Below are 8,115 nucleotides of genomic sequence, written 5' to 3'. Positions count from 1 at the left end.
TAGCAAGAAGAGATAAGAAAGCCTTCCTCAGTGATCAATGCAAAGAAATAGAGGAAAACAACAGAATAGGAAAGACTAGAGATCTCTTCAAGAAAATTAGAGATACCACGGGAACATTTCATGCAAAGATGGGCTCGATAAAGGACAGAAATGGTATGGACCTAACAGAAGCATTAAGAAAATATTAAGAAGAGGTGGCAAGAATACACAGAAGAACTGTACAAAAAAGATCTTCACGACCCAGATAATCACGATGGTGTGATCACTGACCTAGAGCCACACATCCTGGAATGTGAAGTCAAGTGGGCCTTAGAAAGCATCACTACAAACAAAGCTAGTGGAGGTGATGGAATTCCAGCTGAGCTATTTCAAATCCTGAAAGAGGATGCTGTGAAAGTGCTGCACTCAATATGCCAGCAAATTTGGAAAACTCAGCAGTGGCCACAGGACTGGAAAAGGTCAATTTTCATTCCAATCCCAAAGAAAGGCAATGAATGCCAAAGAATGCTCAAACTACCGCACAATTGCACTCATCTCACATGCTAGTAAAGTAATGCTCAAAATTCTCCAAGCCAGGCTTCAGCAATACGTGAACCGTGAACTGCCTGATGTTCAAGCTGGTTTTAGAAAAGGCAGAGGAACCAGAGATCAAATTGCCAACATCCGCTGGATCATGGAAAAAGCAAGAGAGTTCCAGAAAAACATCTATTTCTGCTTTATTGACTATGCCAAAGCCTTTGACTGTGTGGATCACAATAAACTGTGGAAAATTCTGAAAGAGATGGGAATACCAGACCACCTGATCTGCCTCTTGAGAAATCTGTATGCAGGTCAGGAAGCAACAGTTAGAACTGGATACGGAACAACAGACTGGTTCCAAATAGGAAAAGGAGTATGTCAAGGCTGTATATTATCACCCTGCTTATTTAACTTATATGCAGACTACATCATGAAAAATGCTGGACTGGAAGAAACACAAGCTGGAATCAAGATTGCCGGGAGAAATATCAATAACCTCAGATATGCAGATGATACCACCCTTATGGCAGAAAGTGAAGAGGAACTCAAAAGCCTCTTGATGAAAGTGAAAGAGGAGAGGGGAAAAGTTGGCTTAAAGCTCAACATTCAGAAAACGAAGATCATGGCATCCGGTCCCATCATTTCATGGGAAATAGACGGGGAAACAGTGGAAACAGTGTCAGGCTTTATTTTTTTGGGCTCCAAAATCACTGCAGATGGTGACTGCAGCCATGAAATTAAAAGACGCTTACTCCTTGGAAGGAAAGTTATGACCAACCTAGATAGTATATTGAAAAGCAGAAACATTACTTTGCCAACAAAGGTTCATCTAGTCAAGGCTATGGTTTTTCCTGTGGTCATGTATGGATGTGAGAGTTGGACTGTGGAGAAGGCTGAGCGCCAAAGAATTGACGGTTTTGAACTGTGGTGTTGGAGAAGACTCTTGAGAGTCCCTAGGACTGCAAGGAGATCCAACCAGTCCATTCTGAAGGAGATCAGCCCTGGGATTTCTTTGGAGGGAATGATGCTGAAGCTGAAACTCCAGTACTTTGGCTACCTCATGCAAAGAGTTGACTCATTGGAAAAGACTCTGATGCTGGGAGGGATTGGGGGCAAGAGGAGATAGGGGACGACAGAGGATGAGATGGCTGGATGGCATCACTGACTCGATGGACGTGAGTGTGAGTGAACTCTGGGAGTTGGTGATGGACAGGGAGGCCTGGCGTGCTGCGATTCATGGGGTCACAAAGAGTCAGACTCGACTGAGCGACTGACTGAACTGTGGGCTGGGTGTGGAGAGAGGCCTGGCTGCAGGGCACAGGAAGAGCTCCAATGCAGGGAGGCAGCAAGAGGCACGTGGGAGGCAGGCGGGGCTAGAATTAGGTGGTGAAGAGTGGGATGAGTGGAAAAAGTAGAGGGAGAAATAGAGCTTTGGGAGTACCCATTCAGGAGGGAGATATGTTGAGATGTTTGGCTCACATGTGAAGAGAAACTTCTCTGTCCCTATGTACCATGCTGGGTGTCTCAGAATAAAGGGAAGAGACAAACCCACCAGCTCAGTTGGTAAAGAATCTGCCTGCAATGCAGGAGACCTGGGTTCAATTCCTGGGTTGGGAAGATCCCCCGGAGAAGGGAATAGCAACCCACTGCAGTGTTCTTGCCTGGAGAATCCCATGGACAGAGGAGCCTGGCAGGCTACTGTCTGTGGGGTCTCTAGAGTTGGAAACGACTTAGCGACTAAACCACCAGCACCAGATCCACCCACCCTCTACCCTCAAGCAGTTCCCCTGATGTGGGAAGACAGAGGTGAACACTGTGTCAATTTCCCATGACAAGAGATGTTGGGGCTTAGTGGGACACCTAACCCTGACTTAGGGACACTCTTGGCTGAGCCTGGAGAATGAGGAGGAGTTGGTCAGAGGGCAAAGCGTGTGCCACGTCCCAGAAGGTTAGCTCAGAACAAACGAGAGAGATCGGGATTGCTGGAAGAGAGGTCTGGCGTGCTGCGATTCATAGGGTCGCTGGGGTCGCAAAGAGTCCGACACGACTGAGCGACTGAACTGAACTGAACTGAGAGTGAGGCAAGCGGCAAGGCTGAAGATAACAAGCAGAGCCTGGGTCAAGGAGGGCTTTACAGTGCAGCTCAAGGAATTTGGACTTTATCCCGAATACAGTCAGGGAGTCTGAAGTCTTGTGGAAACACGCCGAGGTTTATATTTTGGAAAGATGGCTGTGGTTTAGGGAGGAGAAAGGATCAGAACAGAGGCAAAGGTGGAAGCAGGAAGACTGGCCGGAGGCTCCTGCAGTTCCTCAGGCGAGGGCTGAAGGTGTGATATCAGAACGTCGGAGCTGGGGAACTCCCTGGCGGTCCAGTGGTGAGGACTCCCCGCTCTCACTGTTGAGGGCCCAGCTTGGGGGAACGAAAATCCCACAAGCCACGTGTCATGGCCAAAAAAACAAAACAGAAAGAACCACAGGGGCTGGATGCAGTGGGCAGAACGGAGAGAGATTCTGGATCCAGAGGACTTTGGTGGTGGTAGGGGGGGAGGCGTTGCTCCCCGAGGGAAACAGAAAGGGTGAGGCTGAGGAGGAGGCACAGGGTGGGGCTGGGCTGGTGGTGGGGAGGCCTGAGGAGCTCCATGTGGGACATCCAAGGAGGGATGGCAAGTGTGGGAGCTCAGCAGTCACCCCTGCCCTGGGAATCTTGTACGGCCTCTCCTGAGAGCTGTCTAGAGTGGAAGGGCCCCTCACCTTTGGCCCAGGGCCGGGCTTCCCTTTCCCTGGCCTCTTCTGGATAGGTTGAGACTTCCTGGCCCAGGGATACCCTACGGGGTGGGACGGGGGTGGGGGGGGGGGCGGCCCTCGGGATCCTCCCCAGCCCAGAGGGTGAGAGCCCAGCTCCAGGACACGTTTTGGGGAGGGAGCCGCGGAGGCGATGAGTGCAGGGAGCTCCGCCACCACTCCCACCTCCTTGGGCCTCTGGCCTCAGCTGTGGCCTCCGGAATGGATTCTGAGGAGGAGGCCAGAAGGCCGCTCTCTGGGCCTGAGCTACACGGGGCCACAGGGCGCAGCAGTCACTCTGCAGCAGCTTTGGCTGTGTGTGAATGGATTCTGCTTCCCTCCCTTGAGCATTTCAGTGTTTGGAAGCTTGTCTGAGGTGTTCCCCTGCAGCTAGATTGCCGCTCACTGGTCTGGCCCAGCCCTGGACGCCTCTCCTTCTCTAGACAGCTCCTGCCGTGCCTCTCTGCCTCCTTCAGCCTGCCCTTTGCCCTCCCTCATTAAGTATGGTTTCTATGAGAATGTGACTTGAATTAACTCTTGGGAGAAAAAAAAAATCACAGAAATCAGGAAAGAGGGGCCATGGGGAGGGGGCAGTGAGTCATGTTTCCATGTGTATTTTTCAAACTTTCCGACGGGAGTTTGGAAAGCAACCCTCTTTCCATTGCCAGCTTGGACCTGGCCAGCCAAGGGTCCCTCTGTTTCTACAGGGCTGTGCCCTGGCCCACCCCTCAAGTCTGCCTTGGTTCCTGGGATCTCAAGCCCTTCTCCCTCTTGCTGGCTCACGCTGTGTGAGCTCTGGGCTCCTGGAAGTACCCCCTGGGGAGGTGCCTTGGTCTCTTTTCTGGTGCCATTCCACAGTGAAGGCCCTCCATCTACCTCCATTTCAGGGTGGACCCATGGGGCCTGCAGTCACTCTGGCCGACCCTTCGACCCTCAAGAACCTCCATCAGCGCCAGGGAGCCTGGGCTCGGAACCGCCTCTGCCCCAGCAGCGCCCTCTTTGTGCCCTTCCCTCCCCTTCCTGCGCCCCAATTTCCAGAGGGTCTAAACACACTGACCCCCAAAGAGAAGCCCTGCAGAGCAGAGACCTCACCCTGAGAAGGTGGGTAAAAAAAAGAGAGCCCCTGTCACGTGTCAGGCCGAGAGCTGGGCCCTCGGCACGTCTTCTGTCCTGGGAAGGGATGTCAGGATGTCTCTTCTGCATAAGGAAATCGGGGCTCAGCCAGGGCAATGGTTGGGAGGTCATCTCAACCCCTTCTTGCAGGCTGTGAGCCCTCCCACCCTTCCCCAGAGCTTCCATCTGCTCCCCCGAGGGTCCTGGGCTAGCGGTCCTTCTCCCCTGTCTCCTCCCAGCTTCTGACTAATTCTTTCTGGCGGCAGTTGTATGCCCTGCCCCCTACTGTGCCCATGCCAACGACAGCCCACATCACATGGGCCACATCTGGCTCCATTTGAGCACACCCTCCCCTCCTCTGCCCTCCCCCTCCTCTGCCCTCCCCCTCCTCTGCCCAGGGGCCAGGGCAGGAGGGACTCCTGAGAATCCCTCTTCTCTGGGTCCAGCAGCCCCCAGTTGCCTGCCCTTGAACAGCCTCTAATGGAGTCACTCCTTCCCCGCCTTTCCGCCTCCGCATCCTCTCTTGCAGCCTGCACCCCCTGGACATCTTGACTCCATCCTTCAGCATCCTCTCCCTCACTGTATCCTGACTGCTTGGACCACCCTCCTCTCCAGCCCCCACTGAACAACAGATTGGGAAGGGGAATTTCACAAGGTTTGAGCCCGCAGAGCTGTTAGGGTAGGCGGAAGGCCTGGCAGCCCTGGGATGAAGTTGCCCCTAGCCCAGCCCTCTGTCCTCTTACCAGCTTGGGGTTTGGTGGGGCGGGGGGGGGGGGGGCATTGGTAGGGGTGATTCCAGGATATGTGTGCATGAAGGGATGTGGCCACGCCTGTGTGGTGGGGGTGGAGGGCTGAGGAGAACAGAATGGCTCACCCTCTTCTTTTGTGAGGATGGGAGGAGCCTGGAAAGCCCTCTAGCTACTGGCTTTCCTCCTCCTTCCTCCTTACTTAGCAACTGTTGCCTGGTAAATATTTGCCCCACCAGGATCTGGGGCTGGAGTGCTGGCGTCAGCTTGGGCAGCTAGCTGCCCCTCTCCTCAATTCCTGGGCTCCCCCTCTACCCAGCTTGCCACTCCTCCTGGTCCCCCCTGGCCTGGGCTCCAGATCTGACCCCCTGCCCCTTGCCTCAAAGCTCAGTTCTTCGTCTCTCACGGTAGACTTCTTCCCTAACCTCCTTCCTTTACTCACTCGTATGTCTCCCTCATCCCCACTTACCCTCTGTGCTCACCTCTCTCTGGTCCATCCTTCACCCATGATCCACTAAGGTGAGGCCCCCACCTCCACCCCACACCCCGAGCCAGACAAGTCCCCTTCCCTTACCCCACTACATCCACTGAGAGTCCAGCCTGGCTAAAGCTTCAGGTACATCATTGGTGCTCACTGAGCCCCAGGACCTCAACTCTCTGCTGCAACAGGAAGTGTGCCCCCACCCCTAAACCCTAGCTGAGCTCCTTGAAGCTCCAGGCAGAGGGAAGAGAGGGGATACGGGATGTTTTGATAGACACCTCAACCATCCTCCATTCCCAGGCCGGAAAGCTCTGCTTTGGGAAGCCAGGACCATTTTCACCTCCTCTGGGGATGAGATTGAGGGAATCCTGGCCAAGAGGAAACAGATGCCCCCTCAGCCCCTCCCTGGGCAGCCTGGGAGCACAGCCTCAGCCCATGCATCCTGTCTCTCCCGACCAGCCCCTGCTGCCTCACCCTGCTCCAGTGGTTTCCCCATTATCTGTTACTCTGATGAAGACCCCCTCAAGGGTCGAGGGCCAAAGTGAGGTGGGCTCTCAGGGTGCCCTGTAACCTTTGGATTTACTGGACAAAGAGGGCAAACGGGGTGCTACTCTGGGGCAGGCCTGTGGGCAGCATAGGGATGGTGGGACGGGGCAATCTAGGGAGTTTGACCAAGGCGGGTCTAGAAATGAGGGGGCTGGTCTGTGTGGTGCCCTAACTCCTCCCAGCTCCGAAGTTCTGGCTTCTAGGCAATGAATGATGAAGCACTGGCCCAACACAGTCCCTCCCTGACCCATGACGCCTCTCTCCAGGAGCTCTTGATCTTGGCAGAGACGCTGCCGAGCCACCTGCCCCACCTGGCAGCCCAACCACTTCTCCAGAAAGAACCCTTTGCTCGGTCCACCCACCAGGAAATCTGCAGATTAACACCATCCTCCTTGCAAGAGTTCACCTTCCCAGTGGATCCCCCTAGTGTGAGTGCCTGGTGGGAGAGGTGGGTAGCCTTCAAAGCGACCCACGGAGCTCAAGGGCAATGGGGACTGGGGCCTCAGGTGGGTTTCTAGTGAAGGTGATGAAGGGGAAGCTCAGGGACCCTCAGCTGCACAGGCCTTTCCAAGACCCTCAGAGGAGTCTGCCCGTGTTTCCACATCGTCATATATCTGTGTAAAATCTGTAAAAGATATTCTTATATTTTAAAAAGAGACTCCCCGCAAAACTTGGATGAACATGTAGGGAGACCAGCTGTCGGGTTTGCCAGGACCTGTCCTGGTTTGAGCACCACTACTCCCTTGTCTTAGGAAACTCCCCAGTGCTCTGCAAACAGGATAGGCGGCTACTCCAGTTTCAGGGCCCCACTGTTTGGTCACGTTTGGTCAGTACCCTGAGAGCGGAGGGGGACAGGGAATCCTTTTCTGCCTCACCTTCTGGAAATGTATGGGTGTGTAGGGCTCGGGACCCTGCCCTTCCAGCCCCAGCCCTGGAGTTGTGGAGCTTCTGTTTGTTTCCTTGACAACAGGGAGAGGAAACCCCCATTTAGGAGACCTCGGAGGCCCCAGCAACCACACACACATACAGAGACACACAGACTTACAGGCAGCCGCCCACACGCAGGGGCCTGCGTCAGTACGAGCCGTCAGCACTGCCCGCCTCCGGGCGGGAAGGAGGGAGGAACCACCCAGCCACAGCCCGAGCCAACCTACCAGCCCCAGCCGATCAGCCCGGGGCCAGCCGGTCCACATGGCTCCACCCACATCTTCGATGCCCCGCCCCTTTCCACGCCCACCCCCCCACCCTCACCTGGTGGGAGGGGCCAAATCTGGGGGATGGAGAGCAAGAGAGGGAGCTGTCACTGCGGAATTCCTCTCTGGCCCTAGTCTGGTGTGTATTCTGGTGTGTCCTGTGACAGGTCTGGAAACTAGAGGCTCTCAGGTGGGCGGCTCTCTTGGCCCAGTTGGATGGGGAAGGGGGTTTGAAATGTTGGGCTGGAGCTCCCAGGCAGATCCTCGGATTTTGCAGTTGGATTTCCTGCAGGGTTTGAGCTGACGGGGTGGGATGTTAGGCTGGAGGCGGACACCTGGACTTTGAGGCCTTCTTTTGTCACTGTCTGCTGCGTGGCCTTGAGCAAATCAGTTAACCCGCCCAAGCCTCAATCTCCTCATCTGTGTGATGAGGGTAATGGTGTTTGTGCGTCTCTAAGAGATTTGAGACTGTTATGGTAGTAATCTTAATTGTCCAAGGGTCACGCCTGGGAGACCTGCCCAGCCAGGTGTGAGATGTTAAAGGCTGGTTCTCTGCCCATTATCCAGCGGCCCTTTCTGACCAGGCTGGTTCCCTGAAGGAATAGACATGGTCTCTGGCTCAGCAGGCAGCACCCCCACATCAAGGTGATGTTAATACCCTCCCTTGAGGGGCCCTGTGCAGGGTGTTATGTCTCCTGTGGTAGCATATGATGGGGTCAGAGCACTATTTCAGGAG

The 8,115-nt window shown here is 54.7% G+C and overlaps 1 protein-coding gene across 2 annotated transcripts in view; it reads left to right on the top strand.

Moving 5' to 3' along the window:
• Positions 1-4,190: 4,190 nt before the first annotated feature.
• Positions 4,191-8,115, top strand: part of LMNA (lamin A/C) — a 28,629-nt gene continuing 24,704 nt past the window's right edge. Inside the window, exon 1 of one of the 2 annotated variants that reach the window (XM_027530570.1) lies at positions 4,191-4,401. The gene's annotated coding sequence lies outside the window, so the exon portion shown is untranslated. Of the gene's footprint in view, positions 4,402-6,509; positions 6,615-8,115 lie in introns of those variants that run through there. The other variant, XM_027530558.1, reaches the window with a different exon arrangement.

The sequence above is a fragment of the Bos indicus x Bos taurus genome, chromosome 3 (assembly GCF_003369695.1).
Source record: "Bos indicus x Bos taurus breed Angus x Brahman F1 hybrid chromosome 3, Bos_hybrid_MaternalHap_v2.0, whole genome shotgun sequence".
NCBI classification, from domain to species: Eukaryota; Metazoa; Chordata; class Mammalia; order Artiodactyla; family Bovidae; genus Bos; species Bos indicus x Bos taurus.
Note: the sequence above shows the minus strand (reverse complement) of the source record. Positions and strands in the feature narration are given on the sequence as shown.